This window comes from Diuraphis noxia, unplaced genomic scaffold (assembly GCF_037042655.1).
Source record: "Diuraphis noxia isolate RWA-SAM2 unplaced genomic scaffold, SU_Dnox_SAM2 contig0004, whole genome shotgun sequence".
Lineage (NCBI taxonomy): Eukaryota > Metazoa > Arthropoda > Insecta > Hemiptera > Aphididae > Diuraphis > Diuraphis noxia.
The window spans coordinates 71,157,047-71,184,664 of NW_028301714.1; the positions used below are offsets into that span (position 1 = coordinate 71,157,047).

General features: G+C 30.3%; 1 protein-coding gene across 13 annotated transcripts in view; it reads right to left on the reverse strand.

Annotated features, from left to right (window-relative positions):
- kek2 (leucine-rich repeat, immunoglobulin-like domain-containing kekkon 2 protein) overlaps window positions 1-27,618 on the reverse strand; it is a 325,751-nt gene that overhangs the window by 110,855 nt on the left and 187,278 nt on the right. Inside the window, exons 7-8 of one of the 13 annotated variants that reach the window (XR_016191396.1) lie at window positions 12,390-12,567; window positions 11,887-12,292 (exon numbers count right to left, since the gene is read on the reverse strand). The exons of the other annotated variants lie outside the window; for them this stretch is intronic. The gene's annotated coding sequence lies outside the window, so the exon portion shown is untranslated. Of the gene's footprint in view, window positions 1-11,886; window positions 12,293-12,389; window positions 12,568-27,618 lie in introns of those variants that run through there. 13 annotated transcript variants of the gene reach the window in all.

The following is a 27,618-nucleotide window of genomic DNA, read 5'->3' on the forward strand; positions in this document are numbered from 1 at the left end:
GTTATAAATTTAGTATTCAAATTTAAAATTGGGCAATCCATCCGTGAACGATAACGATTTATATAAGATCTTTTCTAGAAAAAGAAATGTTTAAAAAGTTATACCTACCTACTGAAATTCCATTTTCTAAATTTAGTTACATTGAATTTCGTAACTTTGTATCGTCATTAATCGCATTAAACCATTATGGTTTTTAAATTATATTTTATTATTTTATGGTTCATATTATAATTTTTATCTAGACTAATATTGTTATGAAATTACTAAGGTATTAAAATATTATTTGTACGAACGGATTGTCATGAAAAGTAAGTATGGTATTAAAATCCAAAACTGGGACAGCATCACTGCACAGCTGAATGCGCCCGTCATCCGTAAAAACATTAGTGTTTTAATATTTCACTGAGTACTAATGAGTACAATGAGCGATAATTTGATTCCATAAAATCAAATACAAGGTTGACGGTTTATACGTCATAATATATTTTAGCCGTGTACCAAATGTACGCGAAAAAGCTGTCGGAGAATGATTTCGTTTTGAGTGTACTACAATAATCGCCCTCTGAGTGTTTTGGTGTGCGTTGAAACAATTAAAACGCAGACAAAAGCCGATATGAAAATATTTTATAAAAAAAATAAAAATATTTTTACAACCATTTTAATATTTGGCCAAAAGGGCAATTCTTTTGTCTCTGTCCCTGAAGTATTCCACAAAAGTCAAAGCTGCCAAGTCTTTTGGAAGCTGTCGAAAAAAAAACAGTCAGTACTTCTCGGTTTGGAGAGAGATAATTATTGATCTTGGCAAAATTCTTAAAAACTTTTTCTTCTAGTCAATCTTTTGATGCCTCGAATCATGGCGTATAACCATATCCTCTATGAGGCAATTATAGATTATTTTTTTTTTTAAACTCAAGTATTAACTAAAAAAGATGTCAAAACTCAAAAGAAATTGAACAAGTTTTAAATTTGAATTTAAATATGGTATAATGCATTATATTATGAATAATATTAGTATATTATAAAAATAATTAAATACTTCTGTATCAATAATAATTCGTAACTTTGAATTAAAAAATTAAACTATGTATGCGCATCTTCTAGTTATATCCTACTTTAAAGCTCTTAACAAATATAATTCTATTGGACACTTACAGATTTTATAATGACATAAAAATATTTTCTGAATTATTACTTTATATAATTTATACCTAGTGATAACTGAAGTATAAGCCCGGTAACATTTTATCGGGACATCTTATGTCGATGTTCTAAAAAAATTATAATACTTACACATTGGTGTTTAGTGTGATTAGTGTTTGGTCACTTCCATGTTCAAACCGGATGTAATTATATAACCTCTATATAGAATTTTTTAATATAATTCGGAATACAACATTTCAGTTGATGAAAACATTCTTCCTAGTAAATTCGTTTAGAACGGTCAATATTAGTTTAGAAATACTGCAGTTTATAATAATGGTGAACTAAATGCATAATATTATTATTATGATAACCGACTGTTCGAATATTTCCATACACTTATAGTATGGCATTTACGGATGTTAATATCACACTGAGACTAAATTTTAGTAATATAATATGGACGAAATGGTAATATATATAGGTACATATTATATTATATATATATATATATGGTACATTATTACCTATATACATAATATTATATACCTATAATACGCTGAGAATGAGTGAAATGTGAATTGAATTCTCTTCGAAAACGATCTGGAGAAGTGATTTTCGATTATCGGAAGCAATAAAGATTTAGTCATACCATTAAATTATGTTGCCGGAATAATAAGTTCATCGAAGGTTCAAACTTCTGAATATATTATACTGATATATGCACATCCGCTTACAGGCAGGGTTGGGCAAGATAGGTACTCAAAAAAAAAAGTAACAAAATACAGTAAAATAATCCATTAAAAAAAAATTTAAATAGATAATTATAAATCAATGAAATATGAAAAAATCTTGAACGGTCAGTTGACACTGTGACGCAGTGACACCGAAGACAGAACGAATAGTAAAATGTATAGAATGGTATAACAATGAGAATAGTATACTGTAATAATTGCTTATCTTTACTTTTGATTTAATTTTCTATTTTATGCGGAAAACCTACACGGTTACACTCATATCTAGGTAGCGGATTCATATTTTATGAGAATGAACATTTCAGTATGATTAAAGATATACACAGGTATATCTTCAATCATGCATTTCAGTTAAGGGCTTCAGTTTATCTGTATAACTGTAGATACGTATACCGTATATGGACTACGGACATACGGGCATCTTAATTTAATTTTATGTTTTCCAAAATTTTCTTACTGCTTTACAAGCTCTAAAATTATGTGGTATATTTTTTCGTTAACGTTAATTTCTACTCGATTGCTCTTGGACAATTTTTCGTGAAAATGCAATCTACTACAAAATTATCTAATATCGAAAATCAAAATGTCTTGGGACTATTAAGTACACATTTTTACAATAAAAGTATCTTGTATCTTTTTTTCCAAAAGATACAAAATATTCATGAATTCATGATACAAGATACAATTGTATCTTTGATACTGCCCAACTCTGCTGACAGGGGGGGGGGGGTAATTAAGACACATGCGTTTAATTTATGATAAAAAAAAAAAAAAAATAATAATAATAATAAAATAAATCGATCGTTTCCAAGAAGACGGTATCCATCAAAGATTACGGATTTATTTTGTTTTAAATTTTTTTTTATGTGATTTTTTTTATGTATATTGTATACCTACATATAAAAATTACATTAGCGATCAAAATAGTAATATGACCGACGATAGTCACGCTCGAGGTTATTTAAACGGAGGTGTACGGAATACGATACCACCGGACCAGATCAATAGACTGAGCTACGGTTTGCATCCCGACGGTTACGTTAACCCCTACGAAACGCCGATCGTCTTAACCGAGTACCAGCTAAAGTAAATTTATTTGTAATTTTGGTCAGCAAACCTGTTCGCTCGTACATAAATTCTACGTTGCAGCTTAATTAGTTGATTATTCTCATTGGCATACTATTATATATTGAACTTAAAACGAATTTAAAATAAGATTGTTTCGTATTTCATACTCTGCAGGTCGTTGGAAGTGTTTACCGATTTAGTTTATACTTATGTACCTTATCAATACTGAAATCTATGGTCAGTGGACCATAATTATTATAATAATGGTTTGAGTACCTACTGATAAATTGATGCATTTGTATTTATGAGCGTTTATTGCGTAGAATATTTAGATTTAAGTTTGTTTTTGTATTAGTTTGCTATTTTTCAATGATATTAATATAATGACATTATTGTATCATTGAATATAAGTGCTTCGATTTACCTAATCTATAAATTTGAAAATGTTACACAGATTTATTACATTTATAAGTTCGGCATCTTTTCCTGATATCTCTTTATGATACATTTTTAATTTATTTTTTCTGTCTTTACTTCATCGAAACAAATTATTGGTACGGATATCAACATATAAAACATTTATATCAGCTCATTACATGTGTCATCTAAAAATAAATGGTGACTTACCGAGTCATTTGTTATTATATACAAATAGGTAAAGAATACACAACAAACTAAATCATAGTAAATAAATAACTATATTATTTTAATTTGATTATTTTAGATTCTGATTGGAGTGATTAATGTATTAGTTTCTCGTTGATGTGTTAATTTGTTTGCATATGTCTGTTATAAGATAATTATTGTGTAAGTAGTCAAAATACTGCTTCGATTTACAACTTCGGTATTTTTTCTGGTGAGAAAGTGAATCTAATTGGAGCATGGTAATATTTTAAAATTACCTGTATAGGTGTTAAAAAAAACGGGAAAAATAAAATTGAATTTTTATGCAAAATCCAATTTTAACAAAATTATAATATTAATAATATAATGGTTACATATTTTGAATTCATTACCACAATGACGATAGAATGTACAAAAATATTAACACGCATGGTTTTTCGGGGAACGTCAAAATTATGTTATTATCAATTAAATTATATTATTAAAACATGTATAGTATTTATAAGCAATTTTTGCAGTATACCTAATAATATTAATAAATCGAAGTATTTCTACTTTCTAGTTTCTAGTCTCTCTTCAATATAACTATGCTCAGGTATATAGCTATTGATTTTCTGTGTGCGTTATAACTTATAAATTATAATAATACTCTATGGTAGGCAAGTGGAGGTAGTTCATTATTCAATATTTTCGTTATCACACCAACTGTTAAAAATATGTTTCAAAGGTAAATACGAATATGTTATTATCGTCGCGACACAGCACTGTGCTGCAACACCGAAAATTTATAATAACAAATACTCGTCGTCATCACCATCATCATCGCCTCCGTCGTAGCGCGTATATCTTGCGGTGCCTCTAGTGCACACATTGTTGTTCTACCGGTCGGCACGACTACGCTCACAGCAGTCGGATCGTCTATGGTTTTAATTAATTTAATTAAAACCCTTTAGTGTTTTACACACGTTCGAGTGTAATCACTCGAACGCCACTGGAGCGGCCGACCAATATCAGGTCTTGTATAATATTATATATATATATAGGTACCTACTGCAGCTAACCAACTGCGGTGGCACGATATCACATTATTATAAAATAATAATACGTACGTGGTACGTTTATAAATTGTGATTGTCACAAGGTTTGCAAGAGGACGACGTCGTCCCCGAAAAATGATTAAACTCGACGTCCTATATAAACAGCGGTAATTGTATTTGTAGTAGTGTAGGTAGTAATAATAATACGACGGTATAAATATCGCGATTAACTTTGACAACGTTTGTTAGGGCCAACCTCGGAATAAGGTGATATAATAAATGCTTATTAAATAAGACAGTGATTTATGTGATTCGCCGCCAACTCTTAATGGCAAACATTCGCTTGAAACACCTAAGTTTTCGTCACCGCGCATTATTTCCGAGCGCCGCGTCGCTGTCGTCGTCGTTTCGTCCGCGCGTAGAACATGTATAAAGTTTTTGTTTTAATATAATATCTCGGAACATTTAAACACTATATTATTGTACAATACAAGTCGTTAGTAGGTATTATAATAGTTCTTATCGTAACGTCATTATAATATGGCTACAAATCATGCGGATTGCAGCCCAACTCAATATTCGGCTTCGGCACTTTTCGCCGAGCAGCGTGCATTACAATAACTATTATAGGTATATAAGACACTGTGCATATTATATTAATGCGCATTATATATTTATACATATGTATACCTATATAAGTTTGTTATTATGCCGTAAATGGAAATGTCGGTGGTAAACCTATTGGCTATATATTATACAGAAGCGACTAGATGATTATTATTTGATTATTAGCTGTGAAAAAGTTTAGAGCCTAGAACGTTTGAGTAAAATACTGAAGTGCAAGGAGGTAAAAAAAAACTCCCAGGCACATGACATTTCTTAGAAAACGTGGTATGATTGTATAAAATATATTGCTCACGACTGCGATTTTATGCGACTCCTCTTCGCTAGCAATCCGTTCGTTGGAAGTATCTACGATTACGTCCTCAAAATCGAGAAAAAATATAAACTCGGCCTCGGGCGTTAATTTTTACAGTAAAAAAAAAAGAATTTATAAAAAGACTTCCTATATAAAAAAAAACCAGTAAAATAATTTATCCAATTACAAGTGTGATATATTTATTTATTTGTTCTTAAAATTCCACGATACAATAAAATAGAAACATACTGCTAAATTCTTGAATATAATATTTTCATTTCCTCTGTTCACGTTTTGTTAATTTGCTTAAATATTATATTATATTCTGTGAAGACTTATCTGGAATATACATTATTGAATAAAACGAAAAAAGTTCGTTTTAAGAAATATGTAGTAATATATCACTTTTTTTTTATCTGCTAACTAATTTACTTAACAGATTATAGCGCAGCAGGGAATGGCGATAATACGGTGATCCTTGTATAATATGCTTGACACGATCCGTAATGAACGTGGTTGTCTTGGTAATATCTCCAGTTCATCTTTGTCCGTAGATATGGACGAAGATGACACAACATTATTGATTAATTTATAGTATGTATGTTTCTGTTTAATGGCTATGCATATTTTATTAGACTGTTATACACAACCTAATGATGGGCTTACTAAAACACTAAACACGCAAGAAATTAAAATCGATTAAATATTTATGCGCGTGTCATAAACTAAAAACGTGTGTTATACATCATATGCTACATAATAATAAGTCGAACGTGACTTATTATTTGAAGGAATTGAGTGACGTGAAAAAACAACAACCAACACCCCGTCCTGTGAGCTCATGTCCGAATTATTTCTCTCATAGCTGTCTCAACGCCGCTGCGATACTTTGGCAATCTGCTCACATTATAGGCAGGCACGTGGGCGAGCCAGTATCTGCTGCCGTGGGCTGACGATTTTCGAGAAAATTCAAAAAATATAAATATCGGTATGTGGTAGACGCTGGATAACAAAGGACTACTATTCAGAAACTGATCATGCGTCACTATTTGTTTGGAAATACGTCATACTACATTTTGAATATAAAATAAAAGGTTCTCGTACACATTTTTTCGAGATTATTTCGTTTATTGTTTTGCTATTATCATGATTTCGTTAAATATTAAAATTGCATTAAACTATTACAAATTCAAAAAGTGTTTATGATATTGTTTCGACACAGCTAATTTCAAGCATATAAGTACTAATTTGGTTAATTTGTATACTTATAATTTTGTTTGTGCCCAACAAATTATATGTACGCATGGTCACTGCACGTATAGATAAGTACACTAAAGCAAGTCCACGGTTGCAGTCAAAGATTTTTGCAAATTTCCATCACTATCTGATGATATCCATAATGTTCTTCGATATTGTAACTGTATTTCACTCAGTATAACTGCACTGTACCTATATTATAGGTATTGCATGTTAAAATTGGAAAACGACAAGGAATTAGACGTATCGCGTGCCGAACGTAAACGCGTGCTCGCACTAATGGAAAACCTGTCCACAGTCCAGCAGCGGTCGTACACCAACCCACACGACTCCCATTACCCGGTAATTGGTTCGACTGCGATTAAACCACCACTGGACCGGAGCAAGGAGGCTGAAATGAGAAATTTCAAGATGAACGGCTGTAGCGAATATCAGGCCGTCTACGACCGGCACGGGTACAAGACGATCACGTAACGTCGTAATTTACACATAACACAAGATTTTACATATCACAATAATAATATCAAAAATTCAAAATCGCTCGAATTCACACGCCAAGCACACTGTTGGAACATAATATTAATTATGAATAATTTGTTTTTAAAATATTATATACAATGAACTATATAGGTATTATAGAATATTGCATTATGACGTAAGAGTGACAGTTTATGATGGTTTGTTTTTGTTGTTTTTTTTTTTTTTTTTTTTTGAATACACAGAAAATCGTAATCATCAAAAATAACCTACGAAAATTCCAACGTAAAATACAGTAGAAAACTTCCATATAACGGTCACCAAAGGGACTGTAAATAATTACCGTTATTTAGAGTTGCCCGTCTTACAGAGGTGACCGTTAACAAAAGTTAAAGACCTTCTAGGTGATCGCTATATACATAGAGGTCATACAAATTTTAAAAATAAAACACCAATATTAAAATAATGCATATGAATATAGGTAGTAAAAATTGTATTTATGATTAACGAAATAATGTAGGTAGGTATAGGTACAGTTTAAAATTAAAAAAAAAAATCTCATAAGCTTTTATAAATATTAATGTTAAGAAAATTGAGTTATATTAGTTTGTTTTAGATTCATTTGATTATTTGAACAATTTTTTTTAAATAAATTTCTGCGGTTTCTATCATATTATAACCATCCTTTTTGAAGAGTGAAACTGATAATTGTTTTATTTGAGTTAAAACCTCAGAAAAGTTTGTATACGCCATTCGTCCACTGTTTCTGTATCAACCGATTTACTCTCACTGCAAACCACTTTAAAAGAAATATTGTAGCGTGATTTAAATGTATCAAGCCAACCATTTGACACTTTAAAATTTTCACGTTCAAATTCTTTACTTACTTGTAAAGCCTTTTCTTTATGTATTCGTACACTGATTGGAATATTTTTAGCACAAGCTGCACAAAACCATTCGTATACAACTTCGTTGATATTGACTGATTTGGTTTTACGATGTTTTATAGTTTTCATTTCATCATTACCGCGGGATTTCCATAATTTAAAAATTGTTTCCCTATTTTTTTTTATTAAGTCGGTGGAAGAACTAAAGCCTTCCTATTCCAAATGTATCTGCAAGAGTACGTGCACTCACATTTTATTTTTGGTAAAAATCTAACAATTTTATTTTGTCTGCTATGGTTAGATGTTTTCATTTGGACGCCATTGAAATTATAGGTACGTACTTCGAAACGTTTTAAACATACACTAAAACGCATATGATAAAATACACTGTCACAGACAAGTGTTATCGCTTTATCGACATCATAATTAAGCTCGTTACCTATAGAGTTGACCGTTAACGGAAGTTTTACTGTATTATAATTTTATATTTGTGGACTACCACACCACTTAAGTCATAAACCATGGTCTTGACGTGTCGTTTAAATATATCGTGTCAATTATACAATCGATATTGACTGTAGCGACTGCAATTGTTTACAATTCGTGGATAACTGAATAGTTTTCGCTCATCATCATCCAATGGATGAATCCTACGTAGATATAATATCAAAAAAAAAAAGTCAAAATCTGTTTGGTTTGGGACGCGAAATCGGCATACGCGTTTTCACAGCGTCTCTGGAAGATTATCTGGAAGACCGTTCATGAGAGTATAGAGCGACCAGGGTTATGTATAATGAACTCTTGCGTGTGTTATCGATAACGCGCAAGTGTAGGTATATATCCATAACAGTAAACACAATGGCGTGCCGCGGAGGCGTTCGTGCGATTACGTAGCTAGGTGAACGTACACTCGACGGGAAAGGGTAAAAGATTAAAGGATTTGAATTTAATTAATTAAAACCTCGGGCGGACTGACGTTTGCAGAACAAAAAGAAATGTGGCAAACCACAGATTAATATTACCGTTGTCAAAAGGCAGCGGCGAGTTCAGTTTTACAACACGAGCGACTGAGTGTACATTTTCAGACAAGCGTTTACATGATAATTATATTGTGATAAACTCTCTTTTATGGTCGCTATTTTATATCAGCGAGGTACACTCATGCACGCCCAAAAAACTTGGTGAAATGCATGCACGCGTATTGAGTATATTATATAACATGATATAATTATTATTATAATAATATACTGCGATATGTGGAAGCGGAGATGCATGACGTCAATGCAATGTTGGTTTTCTCTCTCTGGTTCACGCGTGATGAAATAAAAATAGGCAATATTGAACGCATTCACGAAAAATCATTTTTTTCTTTTTTTTTTAAGTTTTCGAGTAATCTTAGTGAAAAGTCATACATCCCAAACATTTTAAAGAATAATAATTTTGAGATTATATGTAGAGTACCTATCTCGATTTGTCTTGATATTGTAGTCGAAAATATGTTCATTTAAATGTATGTATAATTTTTTTTCCGAAACCAATTAATTTAAATTCAAATAATAATAAACTGTAAAACGGATATGTCAAAATCTCAAAAATATTAACATATATAATTCCTTAACATTGTATCTTAACAAAAAACTAATAGCCTTTGTTGTTGATGTTTTTTTAGTTCAATAAAAAAAAAAATAACATATATAATGTTTGGAATATCTAGTCTAAGATTATTCAAATTCGAAAGTCATTAAAATTAATATCACATGGATGATGGATGTATTTTATTTATGTCAGGTACGAATCTGAGAGAGAAAAAAATATTAATCCGACATACCGCTAAACGGTGATTGTTCCTAGAAGAAAACAACTAGAAATAAAATGATGAAAACAAATAAAATGAACCTCGCCCTATGTTCACAAACTTAATTAAAAACTTTTTTAACGAAAATATTTAATCGTTAGCTCCAGCCGACCGCAGTATCATATTATATTATATATAACACTCGTAAAAATTGCAAAATCAAATACCAATGGCGTAGGCGTACTCGAAAATGTCCAATATTCGGTATCCAATATCCAATTTCCTGTGAGGTTATAATACTGCAGAAATATATATAAACACATTTTAATATAATATATATATATTGCATCAAAAGATTTTTTGTTTTTAAATTATCGAGTTAATTCTTTGGTAATATTTTTATCATAAAAGAATTTCATGATTTCTTCTTCTCCCGTCTCGATCATAACCTGTTCGGTGGTCGAAGCTATTGAAAATGTGTGCTAACCTTTTATATCTCTCTTATGCATTTTTTTTTCTCATGGAATAGTAAATATGATTGTTATTTTTAATTTTTGTATGAAATGGACAGTTATTAAGAATGAAGTTAAGAATATTGTCATCTAGTGCCTCGTGTCAACTTTAATTCAGAGGTATGTTAAAACGAACATTTAAAAATATGTTTGTACTAAAAATTTGCAATTATGTTGATAGTTTCTGTGCTAAATCGTCTTATTGAAAATGTACATCATGCTCAATAAGATCGGACCATAGACAAAAAAAAACTATTGACGATTTATTAACGATGGTTTTAAAACATAAAAATATTATTAACCACTATAAAGAAAACAGCATTTTCATGTTTTTATTTAATTAAAAGGAAAAACAAAGTTTACACTTATGTGTAACCTAACCTACGTACGAATACGTCAAAGAAATAACTTTTATCGTGTTATTAACATAATATACTTTGCTATTTATTTAAAAGCACCATTTCAAATGTATAAGCAGTTTAGTAGCAGTTCTATCTAAAAAAATCTATTATCCCGTGTGCGTTCACAATATATTATTATTTCCGTGAAATTGAAATCGTATATAATATATTATTTAATAAAATATACACACAATATGAAAAAGTATATCATATCATTTTTTTTTTTTTTTAATAACTATTATACTGAAATATTACGTTACGTTCGGCAGTGTATTTTATGTAGGTATATTATTCATAAATATTGTTTTCTTTATTACTGTATAGTTTCTTTTTGTTGATATTATATCCAGTGAAATAAAATAATTCAACGAATGAGTTTGATAATAGAAATAAATTTCATGAATTCTGTTGAATAAATTCTGTAATTCAAACTGATGAAGCTCTCGAGATTTGCTCATTTACTTTTACTTATTTTTAGAATCCTATTTAAACCAAAACTATAAATCTTTTTATGATTAATTTTAATAAAAAATTCATTAAAAAACTTATTATTTACTTTACTTAATGGTTTTAATGTGTTTTTGTTGAAAATAAAAAACAAGTTAAGAAATTTAATTTTCTGTTCATTACACAAATAAAAAAATAAAAAAATCGTGTTTAAAATACTTTATACCAGATTCGTATTATCACAGCAACATTTTATTAATTCAAAATGTTAAGTCTGAACTGATATCTGAATAGACTGTACGATTAATAATAAATGTAAGAATTCATAAAGTTTAGAAAATATTTATAGTTCATTATTAAAGCTTGAACAATATATTATTAAACAGTATATTTACTTTAGTTTATTCATATTTAAGAATATTAGATGTTTATCACTAATTAATATTTATCAGGATTTTTTTATGTACCCGCTTTTACAAATAAAATTACAAGTGAAATATAAAAATTTTCGGTTTGATATTATTTTAGTAAAACATAATATTGTTTACAGATCGACGGTACCGATTAACTGGAATATAGAACATAATATAATAGTATCATTTTTTTTCGATGAACGTAAAATATTAACTTAAAATATACGCATATTGAAAATTGAATAAATAATTGTACAAAATGTTTACAGTAGATGTTTAATTATTGTATTATAATATCATATATAGAAAGAACGTTTTTTATACAATATATATTAAACCCGTAGCAAGATAGACGATTGAATTATTACCATAGAATACTATAGAAACGACACTCCCCCCACCACTTCACTTTTTTTCATTTTGGCAGCGGACTGATTGATGTTGTAAGCATAGCGGGAGAACATGAAGTTATAAACAGTCGGTTGTATTATCACTGCAAACTGTGGATAGCACTTATCACTTGCATGATATTACTCGCTATTCGTTGAATTGTTTTGAGCCTATTACATTTTGAAATTCGAATTATTCGATATTAAGTTTGTTTTTTATTGTTATTGTAAGTTGTAATTTGTATTGAGTATTTTGATTTCAACTGACTTGTACTTGAAATGCCTAACTTGTGTTGTTTCTGTTAAAAAACACATGAGAACCTTGATCATGCTGTATCTTTCCATCGATTTCCCAAAGATCCAATTCATTAAGTACATACTTAAAGTTTATTTTTTCAACCATTTAGAATGCTAAATATTGTATTGTACTTTCTTTTCTTGATATCCTATTAAATAGACAAACTAAAGTTATTCAAATTATTTTGAATGGCGGGAAATTATATTGATAGGTTTGATAATATTCTATGGTTGATGTTGTGAACACAGCGGGAGAACATGAAGTTATGCACCTTATCAAATTGATTCAGGCAGAACAAAGGATTTTGGGAGAGTGTCGTTTCCATAGTATTCTATGTTATTACTTTATCAGTCTATTTTATCATTTTTTTTCTGGTGGTTGGTTCGGAACATGTGTATGTGGTTAGGTTAGGCGAGGATTCGTCATTAAAAACCCGTGTGATGGTCACTCATCGGGAATTATAGCTACCTCAACACAAGTTGGCGACTGCGGACAACCACCTAGCCATTCCAGGACCCATTAATATATTTTATATCTGCCTTGTACGTAGAATATTAAAAAACACAAATTTTATCATGTGCAACCACCCCCTATCCTAACTAACCGATCTTATTATACTTCACTGTGCATCGGGTGGTCGGGTTATACATAAAAAGTATAGAAGTTTCTTAGCACATATATGTGACGCTACAGAATAACGTAACAATAACAAATATATATATATATATAAATTAAGTATTATATATAATTGTATTACTCAATGATAGTCACCGTCACGCATCGGTATCGAGTTAAAGAGCCGAGGGATGCGTCGGCTAAACTCAGTCGCTTTTTTATGTGATGTTTTTTTACGTGATTGTGTTGCCAATGGACATTGTTGTCGGTCGTGAGCGCGTACAAGTTTAGTTTCCACACCCCTCTCTACACCATTCTATATTATATACCGTTGGCGCGTTATACTTTTTTAAATTTACGAAATTAAGTTTGTCGACTCAGTTCTCCTCCATCACTATACTGTGTGTATATAGTATATAGTGTATATATGTTTATGTGTGTGTCATCTTGTGCCACGTTTGTCTTCCATTGACCTCGGTTTAAAAAATTAATCTTTGCTATTTCCAACGTTTTGCGGACGTAGAACGATAATGAATTTCGGTGAAAGACGTAGATGTGACGTACAAGACGACCATCATAATAGTGTTGTATCGTGATTTGTATTTAAACATTTTAAACTCATTTTTCAGCCTGTCGGTCTCAATAATAATCATATTCTTAAGATTTTGCAGTAAGGTTTCGTAAATTTATTTAAACATGTTTTGAATATTATAATAATAATACCTATATCAATTATATATATAATACCTATACATAGTGTTTACCCTATGCAAGAACATGTCGTGTCCGGTCATCATACGACCACTGTGGACGTCTGTTTTAGTATAATTTAGGAAATGTTAAATATACTTTTAGGAATCGTTTTAGAGCTCATAGAAGTCTGTTGTTCCTATAAATAGATGGTTTAAGCGTAAAATTTTGTACATACGATTGCGTTCACCTCTGTAAGCCTCATTCTTAAATAAAAACTCTCTCTATGTTTTTATACGACAAAACCATTATGCAAAATTCATTATTGCCCACACGTTTTGGGTGTAAGGCCGAACACCCACGTTTCGTGGTTTAATAATCGAAAATTCATACTATTGAAGCTTTCCAATGTATATAACATCACTAAATCGGTCTTTCTTGCTTCAGTTCGTACCTATATCAAATAATACATCACTGAACAATGTTTCGTTAGTCAAAAACATTTACCCAATATAACGATCTCCTTACCAAACGCCAATCCTGTATGAATATTCCCTCGCTTCGTTTCTAAAATTAGTCGCTAAGCGATATTAGCGTCAAATCCGTGGTGTTTCTGACAATTTTTTTATGTCCGAAGTGACAACAAAATAAATATAATGATAATGCTATATTTTATAGTATTTTTGTTATTCAAATGACTAATCACAAATTGGATAAAATAATATATTTTGTATGAAAAATAATTATGAATTATCAAATAATTATTTGAATTTCATTCATAAAAATGTAACCCATAGTTATGTTTTAAGTCATAATATCATTCTACGAAGCGTTTAGATAGCATTAACGTTTTAAAACTATAATGTGAGGTATTTTTAACAATATAAATAGTACGGATAAAATAAACCCACTCTAAGGGGTGGACTGTTCATATTAGGAATGTGAGAATGTGATAATTTATTGACTCCTAATACAGTTGTAGTAAATTTACAAATAAATTAAAATCAATATGAACGTTTTTAAAACGTAATTATATTAATTTTCGTACTTAAAAAATAAAAATAAAAACCATAAAATACAATAATTTGAGATAAATTATTTGTTCGCCAGGCCTTTTATTTCTATCTTTACAAACATTTCTGGTGGACTTATGTAAGTTATATGTCATAACTAAATAGTTTTTAAAATTATAGCCCCTGTTTGGCTTTGCGGCTATACTACAAATATAATATTATGTATATTTACACCCTACAGAAGCATGATCATATAAGTTTCGTTGTATTAATTTAATTTCATAAATGAAAATCGTTGTAGTTAATATACCTTATATAATTCCGTGGTATTTATAACTTATAACTATTATACTGTACCTTATACGTGGATAATCTTAAATGCATTGGACTATGAATAATAATATTCGGTAGTTACAAGAGATATAACATTTGTCATTATTAGACCATCACAGGCCTCTATCATAAGACTGAATCATATAATATACAGAGTGATTTGACAACAGTACTCAACCTTATCGTTATGAATTTATTCAAATTTCGATTTTGTTAATTTTTTAGTGCCTATACGATAAGATCATAATATTTTAAAATGTTAATAGGACGAGAAAACCATATGTGTTGTCTTCGTCTTACAATTAGTGCGTAACATACCAATTTTTATACTCAAAAGATCACGTTTCGCTCCGACACCTTAAAAACTAGAGTGAACTGACCTCTTATAAAAATTTAAAAGTAAGAATATTATTTAGACGGTCTCATGAGATTTTTACTATATTTTAATTTTGAAGCGAGCTATAAGTATTTTAAAATTGTAAATTTGTTGTACTTTTTTAAAATACAACTTAAAACTTCAAATGTGAATCATCCTGTATAGCGTATTATCATTCTATTTTACGTTCATACTGCAGTGAGTTAATAACACGATAAATGGTTCTGAAAGCACTGTAAACTACATAATAATAAATAATTACAAATTAATTCACCGTCGCGGTCGTCGTAATGAAAATAATGAAAAAACAACATAAAACACAAAACAAATGTGCAACTTTGTTTTCAGCGGTTAATTAGGTATATAAATTGAATTTACAGTTACGTGACGTGTTTGTAAAAAATACAAAATACAAGCCACGATATTCTGTGTTGTACACAAACTGTATTAAATGTTTTTTTTCTTTCTTCTTCACCCTCATAACATGATTAAATATTTCTAAAGTTATATTACACACGAAGAAGTGAAGAAATACAGATTTGTATCCAGAAAATCCACATTTCTTGTCGCGTATATTTATACTTGAAGTTGTTTCATAAATTGTGTAAGAGTTGTGCCTCTATATTATTATTTGCTCTCGATAGTATTAAATTCAATAAAACCGAACCGATCCAGCGCAGTTGAGGTGGTTTAACGACTTTCCAAAATTCTTTCATGTTTAAATTCATCCCCGCGTAATCTGTTTAATTTCAGTACAAAAACAATTCGTATAAATTCATATAAATTGCCTCAGATAGGTAAAGTATTAAGAAAAAAAATTTTACCAAATAAAAACCAAGAAAAATGTAAAATATAAAATAATAAAAATATACCTAATACTAATTTATAGCAAGTAAGTAATAACCTCTACCTATATTTGAAGTAATAAAGATCAAAAAACCCCATCAAAAACAATTCATTACATAAATAAATTATTATAAAGGTTGAATTTTGCCATAATATGATATAAATCAAACCGACGTATATTGCTGACATAATATACGATTTACGCCTATATTATATAGCAGGACACCACGGACAGACGGTGTTATTTAAGTATAATAATTTATCGTTCGAAAATTCAAAAATATTCTATTACTCAGTGATTCACTGTTTCACGGTAAAACCCGTGCGGAGTAGTGTTGCTATCGAACTATAAAGGTAACTATTATATTATGCCACATGCAAAGAATTGCCAAACTGTTTTTGATTATGATCTACTGAGATTATATTATTATTCCTTTATGAATCAACTAAATAATGTAAGAAAAAAATATTTTTATTTGTAAGTCTTTCTCACTAACATTAATAATAAATAAACTGCTAATTTAATAAATAATACATTATGTAATTATAATAACTAATAATATCTTAGATAAATGAATATTGTTTTACATTAAATTTTTTAATAATTTTAAAAGAAATTAACACCATATAAGTCCTGTTGTCGTAGAAGAGCCCCATTGCGATTATTTATTATCGTTGGCCAGTTTGATATTCATCTTTTATAAATGTTGTGTTAAAAAATGCCATTTCACTCAAACAGATTAATCTGAAATATGCATGCAATTCTATCTTCTACTAAATGTATCATAAATAACAGTTCTAAATTCTAACTGCAAAGAGGTTCGACTTTGAAATCGATCAGATCGCGATCGACCGTTTGGCCATCCCAGTTACATTCTTTCCAAAAATTGTAAATAAATTATGTATTATTCTATGTAATATTTACTATCGATAACGACATAACCGTTGCTGTTTTTTTTATTATAATATATAAGCTACGTTTTAATTATTGTCATAGGTACTGGCTGGTGTAAAGTACATTATTCCTCTTTACTCCCCAAAAAAATGCTTTATCGTACACACTTTGTGCATACACACACACACACACACACACACACAATATGCACGCGTGTTATATTATTAAATTTAAACACCACGTCTATACAATACTAAAACGAAAAGCGTATATATTTTATGAGATAAAAAGAAAAATTTAATAATAATAATAAAATTGTTGACATCTATAAATATTTGCATATATGTACATTAGCTATATATGTGTATTTATGGTTCACGTAGCTTTTTTTGGATTAGGCGTACGACTCAAAAAACATATTAAGAGCGTATTTTGTTCTTCGACACTTACTACTCTTGAATTATTTTACTTTTTTGTTTGCACGCGCACTACATGTGGACAGAAGATATAAGAAGTAGTGTTAAATTCATCATCGCCACGCCATTAACTTCGGAGTGAGCATATAACTATATATATATATATATGTAGGTATGTTTTATTATTATTATACAATAGTAAGAAAACCATTAATATTGTATCGAATTGTAGGGACCTGATCCATTAATGTGTGCTGAGGTCAAGCGTCCAAGTTGTCGCTAGCTACCGAATGGGCGATCAACCGGGTTTTAAATGACAAATCCTTACGCCACGTACACAATGTACATGTCCCTCGATTGACCGTAACCCACCCAAAAAAATTCTAACGGCCATAGTTAACAATGCTTAAGTTCAATAAAAAATAAAATTAATAATAATAGTATTAGTAATAATATTGTAATGTGTCGTGCATGTAGGACATACCTACTATTATAATATCTAGTAACAAGTAAACTCGATTTCGACAACGTCCTCAACTCCTAACACACGTGTGACCGTATAATTGACGCTATTGTAAACAATATCATTATATTAGGTATGTGAAATATAATATTATACTATAATAATATGATGACAATGAGAATAATAATTATTATTTGAATGGAGTTATGGTGAATCTCGTGCGATATAATAATATAATACCTATACAACACGTAATCCGCGCATGGTACCTACACGGCTATACACTCTCGTATTCTGTTGTCGTATTGTATTCAAGACATGATGTACGGTTCGGGGAGTATAATAATAATAATGATTATTATTTTGTATATTATTATAATTTTAATAAGCGCAGAAAATTCGACGCCTGACAAATCGTATGTTGCACAGTCCCGTGGACCTTCTCACCACGATATAAACAGCAGCTTGATGACTCACAGGGTATATCAGCCACAGAGTTTTTCATCTGATAATTATTAATATAATTGGAATTTTTAAATATAAGTAATCAATACCATAAATAATTATTAAATTATTGAGGGGCTAGAGATATCCTTAATTAGGGAAAAAAAAATTTTTAATTTAAAAATTAAAAAAAAAAAATTTCTGAGGTTCTGAATGAACTGTCTCCTCTTCACGTTTTTCATGTTTTGTATACTCTCTTTGTTATCCCTATTTCTTATTGTTTTTTTATTGTAAAACAGATTGAATATTTAATAAAAAAAAAAAAAAAAAAAAAAAATGTGACTACTTAAGGATTGTAATGTAGTGTTGCAGCAATATAAACATAGTTTTTTTTTTAGCAAATGAAAACCTCCCTTTTCTACCGTAAAATTTAAATAAACTTAAAACGTCTCGTGTTCGAATTTCGATTTTGATACGTCTCAGAAACATAATCGGTTAAATAATATTAATCATGTTAAACACCGTGTCATCTTGTTAAACATAAATTTAAGACTCTCTATGATCCTCATTTAGTAGTAACTACAAAAAAAATTCCAACAATTTTTAAACACGGTTTTTAAGAAGTTAGATACATCCTTAATTACCTATACCAGCTATATTCAAAAATATCAACATTCAAATTTTTTGTGGCTGTTAATAACGTTTTTCGTAAAAAAAGGGCGGTGAATATGTGTTGCGAATCACCCAGTATATTAATTCTTCGTCCCCAAACGATTTATATAAATTATTCCAGGGTGATGTTCAGAAACTACACCAAAAAAAGACGACGTGACCGGACGTCCAAAACGAATGAGTGTGTCGAAAAAGCATTCAACAGCTATAGCAATACATGGGTGCAGGTACCCTACGTCGGTAATACAGTAAATTTTATATTAGATTTCGGTAGAAACTGTGTCTATATTGTATACGAATTCCTGTTAAATTAAAAGTCGGTGTAATACAATTATCGTGTACGCACGTTGTTCATTTTGTCGGTAGAAAATTGTAAGTAATTTAATAACATCATCGAAAAGGACGTATTCACATAATAGGCACGACATAATATTATTTCCGAACGTTAAATTCGTTCGAAAAATATTTGTTCAAAAATTATCGTCGTTCGGACGCATATATATACGTTGTACGAAGTGTATAGTAGCGTAGTATAGTTTCATTAAATACATCGTATAATCATATACCGACCCTAAATGCATTCAAACTGTTAATTGACGGGACGAGTAAAATTATCAGAACCATCGCAACACTGAACACGGCAATATGGACGACGTTCTTTCGGTACCTATCGACTATTATAAATCATAATAATATTCGTTGAGAAATTGTTATCTCTCTGTTTACAATATAATACCGCAGTGACATCTACAAGACGAAATTATTAAAACAAGATTTGTTGTTTTTCTAAAGTTTCTTTTGATCACATCGTTGCCCACTATCAAGCTTTGAAGCGAAAAAAAGATTTTCAAGGATATTTTATCGACGACCTGAATCTGCAGTCCTAGTTCCCACTTATAGTACAGTACGGGGTTTTTTTTTTTTTTATGACGCCATACTCATAATCGTGAATACCTTGGTTGCAGTTTTTTCGAGTCCGAATATACAATTATTCAGGGACGGAAAAGGCCAAACCTTACCTGCATTGACCCTACTTTCTGAAAAAAGAATCGAAACAGTTTAAACGTACCTATCATTACGGAGTGGACTGCAGAAGGTAGGTTTAATATAATGTGTTTGAACACACGATAGTTAGACATCATATTCTATCGAATGAGTTTTGTTTAATGAAAGTGATGAGTGTTACGAGGCCACGATGAGACGGTTGATTAACGGTTTATAGTCAGGTGGTTAGTATTTAAAGATTATGGTACATAAATTATGCAAGTATACATTATTTCTAATTAAATGGTATTTATTATAGTGTACCGTTGTAATGTATATCGTATATGGCACAACAATAGGTACGTAACCACCTAATCTGGAAACATTATCCCAGAAGTTTCTTCCGTCTTAGCTTTCAGTAATGTTACAACTCAACGACGAAAAAATTTACATTATAATGTATGACCGTAGACAGTATTGTAGTAAACAGTATTATACTCCGCCAAACAACTGATATTTCTGTTGTGCGCATTATCGCTGACTACTTAAAATTCACTCGTGATTGGATTAGATCACATAGATCCAAAATCATGAAACTGCACTTGGACTTAATCACGAGCAAAATCTAGATTTAAGTGGACTAGATTAGATTATTTTAAAGAATTTAAAGAAAAAATGTAATAATGTAATTCTATAATGTATACAAATATAGTGTAAAAAAAGTAATGTAACTAATGGTTTGAGCTGCTGAAGTTTGTTTTTTGGATTGTTAAAAAATGTATGATAATAACTACGTGTTACATATTCATGTACAGCAGCTGGTTTTTATTAAGTGCAGGTTTTCATGCTCTTAAAATATATTTTTATTCGTCTTAATATCACGGTTTTATATTTTAGTTATTGCTTACAATTTCTAAGAATATTTCTTAAAACACCTTGGTTAATACATAACGAAAAATACCACCAGAATACTGTAAACTTCAAGAAATTTAATATAAAACTCGACTGAAAAAGAGGAGCTCGCTATTTTCGCTTATTACTTTAATATTTTGTTAGATAAAATTGTATTTAAAAAATACATCATTGTTTTAGAACGATAAAATTGTCGAAAACGGTTTAAGTTTTGAATTTTTAATAATTGACAAGAAATTGTTCACTTGAAATATTATATCAATAAAATCATCAGACATAAATACCGGGTGATTCTTTTATCATTGAACACTCAGAATATTTTTCTAAGTATTTTGATTCATAAAAATCGAATTTAGGACGATGAGTAGTTAATCATTAGTTGGAGAGTTAGACAAAAATTTTGCTGGGTAACCTCGTACTTCTCCACTCTGCCAATCTAAACTTTAAATACTTATAATTCATACACTACTTGTCCTAAATTCGATTTTTATGAATCAAAATACTTAGAAAAATATTCTGCTTTGGAATATGAAATTAATACTCTATGTTGTCATTCAGAAAAGTAAAAAACTTAAAAAATTATAAGGATAAAAAATATTAAAAAATATATTTTTTTAATAAAAACGTTGGTTTTTTAACAACTTGAAACTATGTAAAATAATATTTTCAAAAACATTAATAATTTTTGAAATAATGAGTGTTCAATGATAAAAGAATCACCCTATAGATAGAATCATACATGTAGTAGTTGGTATATTTTGTATATATGTCCTGATATAGATGTTTAGTATTTTTTACTTAGTTGATACTATACACCAAAAAAATATCGATAGTGAAATATTTATCAAGGCCGTAGAAATAGATTGTTGATAGTTATAAATACATCGGTTATCGCTTATCAATTGCTTCTGAAACGTCGTCACGAAACTAGTAATATATTGATATAAAGGATCGCTCACAAGCGTTTTTAGCAAAGTTCAATTTATTTTAAATATTTTATGGAAATTTCAAACGACAATATTGTATTACGTAGGTATAATTATACAATATTGTTTATTGTTTAATACGATTGTACGTAATTTTCTATTAACAATCATCTCATCGGTATGACTATAATAGTAATTAATATAACACAAAGACTTTATGGTAATTTATATTTTACATATTATCATTAAGCTAGGTAATAATAAAATCGTTTGAAATCGTACAAACACAGGGTATAGTGTATATCGAGTAAATTTTTCGATAACAATATTATTCCGTCGTTAAGGTACCGTCACCGCCTAGGGCCAATTCGAAAGGCCCAATATTATTATTATTATTATTATTATTATAAGATGGGTATAACACCAATACTGAAGTCAGTACCTTCTTCAAAATTTGGGCCCGCGTACAAAAATTATCACAGGCACAATTATCCACTATATGATATACAATAATAAAACAGTGCAGTTTTATAGTTTTCGGGACCCTGAAACGTCTTGGACTGAGTATAAAAGTACGCTCTGGAGTCCAGGGGGTGGCCAACTTTTTTACAACCAGAGTCTGAACCCTATTATTAACGACACTGGCTGAAGTAACTAAGGCCAGTATAATTTTGTAATTTCATTTTCGTTTTGACGCATAATAATATATTCATTAATTGGATCGCAATTATTACATTTATTGAAGAACAATTCTACATTATGTAGCGCAACGACAATGATAATATAATTATGGTGCACTGTTTCGTCGATAACGTACGTTTTAAATTATCTCTTGGAATTTAATAAAATAAATAAAAATTTTGTTTTTCAAAATTAGATTTATTTTGTCACTATGGCGGGTGACGAGTACTTTGGACTGCGTGCATGATTTTCCGTCTTCATGATCATCATATGAGTCGACTAAGGAAAAAAAACGCATAGTGCTGCACAGTTTGACGGGCTGTGTATACGTTGTGCATATATAAATGTATTGGAGGTCAATTTTTTCACATACCACCGGCGTTGGTGACACCGGATGGGCGTAAAAAAAAAGCCCATATTATAATCTGAAAAGGGTGTATTATATACGATCTGTGCACCCGACATTGATACCGGTAACGACTATGCTGACCCGTTTGTAATTTTGTTTCCGTGGAAATCGCGCATAATAATTTTGCGACTTTTAGCCGAACGCGTACCCCATGGGGTCGTTAAGATACTTCCATTCCAAACGAAAAGGACGGATCGAAATATAATATAATTCCGACTCTTATTACAATAATTAGACATTGTAATAATAGTGTGCGTATATAAAACGCGATGAGCGACATGGGTGTAACATAATGAAAGAAGGAATGTATTATTGAAATTATTACAGTTGTATGGTTAAATGAGTTTTTATTGATTTCAATTTGCCTTTTTTGATTTTTCCTCATTTCAATTTTGATGAAAATATTGGAACACTACATTTTGATGCACCACAAAAATAACCTTTAAAAATTATTTATCGGTTATCCCTGGTGTGTCTTACAATAAATTAAGTCAGTAATTTTACGTTACGAAAGATGATATATCATTATAATCACATTTTTCAAACAATACGCAAATAATTTTTTTTTTTAGAACATAAGTAAGTAAATAAATGTCTGGTGTGGGGTAATGGTGGGACACAGTCACTAATGTATCGGGCCAGTATCGTCCTACCTTCCACCTTTCTTTCAAAAACACTTGATTAGCTCCCATCCATTTTAATGGTTTTCCATGACTCACACTCGTGTAATGATATACGTATGGGTTTGATTAAGAAATTTTAAATTGATTTATTTGTACAGTAGTCACTCGATAATTCGAAATTCAGGGGTCCAAGCTAAAAATTAAAATTATAAAGGTTCTTGAAAAAAATTCAAATTGTAGAGTGTTTCTCACAGACAGACATTTCGAATTATCGAGGGGTCCGGAATACTTGAATTTTCTTTCAATTATAGAGGTTTTCTCAGGGGACTTAGCGTTTAGTTCGATTTATGGAGTTTTTCGAATTTTCGACGTTTGAATTATCGAGTGACTATTGTATTAATATTGTAGTGCCGATGCTTCAGTCATATGTGCGCTTTTTTTGTACGGTTTGTCTAAATATTAACTATCTATACGTATAGTGTATACATATATCTAGAACAGTTCAAAGATAATAATATTTCGCACAACTCTCGTGGTTAATATATATATGAGTCAATGGAAATGAAAAATTGACACCAGTTAAACATAAGAAAAAATTATTGAAGATTATATGAATATTAAATAATTTAAAATCTCCGAGTTTAAAAATTCTACAAAATAATTTTTTGAAAAAAAATGATTGCATTTTGAATAAATAATGTACTTAAAAAAAAATATTGATATTTAAAGAAAATATTGTGATCTGATAAATCAATTAATCGACTTAAATAAACATTTTTATCATAAAATATTTCTATAAATATTAAATAAGACAAGTATTAGCTTCAAAATATTAAAAAAAAAAAAAATGTTTAATAGTATAAAAAAAAGACTGAACTGTACTTGTAGCGAGAGTGTTAATACAATTATATTATAATATTTATTAAAAATACATAAAAAACAATTTTAAATATTAATTAAAACAAAAGTATCATTATTTATTATTGTAAGACTATTACACCGCGGGTCATTCTCTAAACAGTAAACATGTAAACAATACTGAACCATGTAGGATTTCATAGTTCATAATATGATCTACTTATAAGTTACAATCATACGTATAGGTAAAGTATGCGATCTTATTACAAAATAAGGAAGTAAATGAAGGGTTGTTGAATTTGTAGAAGTCGCTACCAGTAAGTCTTTGTCGCGCGTTTATTATTATACGTCATATATAGTGCGGGCGAGTATAAAGCGCCCATCATCTCTGGGTTTGACATTGATTTCGGCGGCTGTATGAGTGTGGGGGGGGGGGTAAAGGCTTCCACGTGCATATGTTTACTTTGCTTACTTATTGTTGACATTTCGTGAATGCCGCAGGACCACTGGTTATACCGCCGCCAAATGGGACGGGTGTACGACAACGAGACCATATAATACAGCGTCTCCACGCATGTGCGTGTATAATATACAAATATATATATATATATATATATATACATATACTAACGGCGCCACACAATTATTCCGACGAAATATTTGACCTAGTGTCGGTGTGGTAAGGTAAATGCGTGACATCCTATGCGGCTGACGTGACGTTCGACTAATTTACACCGTCATAATAATAATAATATATAATATATAAATCTTATTTTTTGTGAATTTATTGCCAAAACGATACTGAGTTCATTGTGATCGACCACAGTAGTCGTCAGTCCGATGCGTTACCCTGCGGTTTGCAGCTTATGTACTCTAGCAAGTCACCAATCTCAACGCGTTTGTCACCACGTCGATAATCGAGATTATTTTATAACAAATATTTTGTGAGTTGTAATATTATGTCTGGAGAATATTTCCACTCTTACAGCTATTAAATTCTGATGTTTATAATATTAAAAAATTTCCCTGATGTTTCTTAAAAAAAACAAACTAATTAATCCAAATGTACTCACAGACAGCTATACAGCTTATGCAAATATATTATTTTGAAACATTTAAGTTTTAATTCCCGTTGAGAAAACATTTGAGAACAAACATGATAAGACAATCTGGATATAAGGTATTATATAATCAGTTAGTTAAACGGGATGGAGTGGTGCAGTGGTCAAGCAGTTGATTGCGACTCACGCAGTCATCGCTTCGATTCATAGCAAAGTGCAAAAAAAAATTGTGTGGTTTTACGCGATCACCAACTTCCCGTGGTGTCATCCGATTGCGTCATCTAGTTTCCAACTAGGCCCCACTGAAGAACTCTGTATTTAATACAAAGGAACTACTTAATCGACATTCAAAGTACTATCAAACAATGTCTTATTTGTTTTTTGAATACCACCGTGAAACAATAAAGTCATATACTAATACTATAACTACTGTGGTATAGAACAGTTTAAATGGGATTGTGAGATAAGAAACGTAATAATTGTGATCTTTTCATTATTATTTTTTTATGTATATACGATGGCTGTATACAAAATATATGATATAACTAATGTATTAAAAAGAAATAATTACAACTGTAATTCAGAAAAATTTGGTCACTACTATGACAAAAAAAAGTAAATCATCGAGAATGGTTTGAAATAATTAAATTAAAATGAAATAAAATCTGAAATAATGTTAGATAAAAAAACAAAACATCTGAATAAAAAAAAAAAATGAACTACATCTGTTTTAAAAGGAAAAAATACGGGATGAAGAGCGGGAAAAAAGTATAACCCGTCAAGAATAGAATAATATATGAAAATGACTCTATAGAGATTTCAAAGAGAAAAATAACCTCTAGACTTTATAATGTAATATATGTGTGTGTGTGTTATGTTTTGGGTTTGGGTTTCCAAAGAGTTTTCAAAGAAATTATTCGATTGTGTTTAAAGTTATCGAAACTGAAACGATACTTGTTTCGTCTGGTATATCTGGTGTTGCGCATCAATATTTCTATTTTATTTTTCGTTCCTCCTGAAGGAAACGAGAAGGAAAAAGTCTCCCATGACGTTTTATAGTTTACCAAAGGGTACTTTCTTTGCTAGCACGTACCGAGAAGTTTAAAAACTTTCCGTGGTGGTAATAAACAACGGCAAGTTGATAGAATAAACATAAATAACGGAATTTACGACCACTGAGGGGTGTAGTGGGGAAAACCGAAAGTTCGAACAAGTTTTAGGAGGAGTGGAAAGAGAAACCCCGTAAAAAAATAAATAATACCAATGGACAAATTACTGGAAGGGAAAAAAAACCTAGTAAACTCCTGTATATTGTATAGTTCTTAACACCTCTATCGCACGATACAGAGAGGGCAAACGGTACACAAGATATAACATATAATATTATATTATATATTATATGCGTGTGAGTATTATATCGATTTTCGTCATTTTATATATATAGGTATACAGGACTTTTCTGATACTGATAGTATTTACTTGTTAGTTTGTACAGAACAAGCGAGGTAAAAATAAACGTGTCGAAAACATCATCCAAGTTGGTCAACGCACGTTACACCTACCACGACCTGCTAGTATTGCAGATATAGAATTTATTACTATTAATTATTATTACTTTTTTGTTATTGAGTTGAAACTTCAACATCTGAAGTCATTAGTATGAAGGTTAGCAGTTTGTTTTTTAATATATTGGAGGGTGTGGTTGGTTTGGAACTCGTGAGTATGTGGCGAAGATTTGCCACTACAAATCTGAATGTTAACTCATCCTGAATATAGCGACGCCTTGACCTCAAAACACGTTAAAGACTGCGGTTAGCCACAGTGTCACACCAGTATCCAATTATTATTACTATCATTATTATATTATACCATCCGTGAAGTTTTCAAGAGCACGAATAATTCACTGTTTCTGGTAACGCACTCCTTGTATCTTATTGCTATTATATAATATTAAACTACAGAACGGGCAAGTTTGCATTTTT